At 29.9% G+C, this 572-nt stretch overlaps 1 non-coding gene across 1 annotated transcript; it reads left to right on the top strand.

Annotated features, from left to right (window-relative positions):
* Window positions 1–263: 263 nt before the first annotated feature.
* On the top strand, window positions 264–370 carry LOC112134077 (small nucleolar RNA U13). Its single transcript, XR_002915660.1, has one exon. It is a non-coding gene; the product is annotated as a small nucleolar RNA U13 (small nucleolar RNA).
* Window positions 371–572: the final 202 nt, after the last annotated feature.

The raw sequence follows: 572 nt of genomic DNA, 5'->3' as shown, positions 1-572 counted from the left end.
GAGCTGAGATTGCACCACTGCACTCCAGCCTGGATGACAGAGTGAGACTCTGTCTCAAAAAAAAAAAAAAAAAAAAAAGAAATTTAGGGGATACATTCAAACTATAGCAAGGAACAATTCATTTACTGGGAATAATGATTATCCATACCCCAATTCCATTTCCAAATGTACTTGTAGAAAATTGTTTGCAAATGACAGCCTGAAATCTCTCTCATCTCTTTGTTTTGAAACAAAACATAAAATGTCCAAAAATAAAAGTTGAGATCCGTTTGTGATTCATAAGGGTGATGATTGGGTTTTCATGCTAATATGTGAGATGTGACTCCTTCAAACTTCCTTGTTATGACATCAGCACATTACTCATCTGATGTGAAAAGAAATTTTTAATTAAAAAAAGTTGATATTTTAAGCTAAAATGCAAAAATTCTAAACACTAGACAATCACAATAGCTTTTGTCCATTTGACTGCCATAGCATGTAGTTACCTTTATTTTATTTTATTTATTTTATTTTATTTTATTTTATTTTATTTTATTTTATTTTATTTTATGACAGAGTCTTACTTTGTAGCC

Source organism: Pongo abelii, chromosome 5 (assembly GCF_028885655.2).
Source record: "Pongo abelii isolate AG06213 chromosome 5, NHGRI_mPonAbe1-v2.0_pri, whole genome shotgun sequence".
NCBI classification, from domain to species: domain Eukaryota; kingdom Metazoa; phylum Chordata; class Mammalia; order Primates; family Hominidae; genus Pongo; species Pongo abelii.
This window is presented reverse-complemented; position numbering and strand designations above follow the sequence as displayed.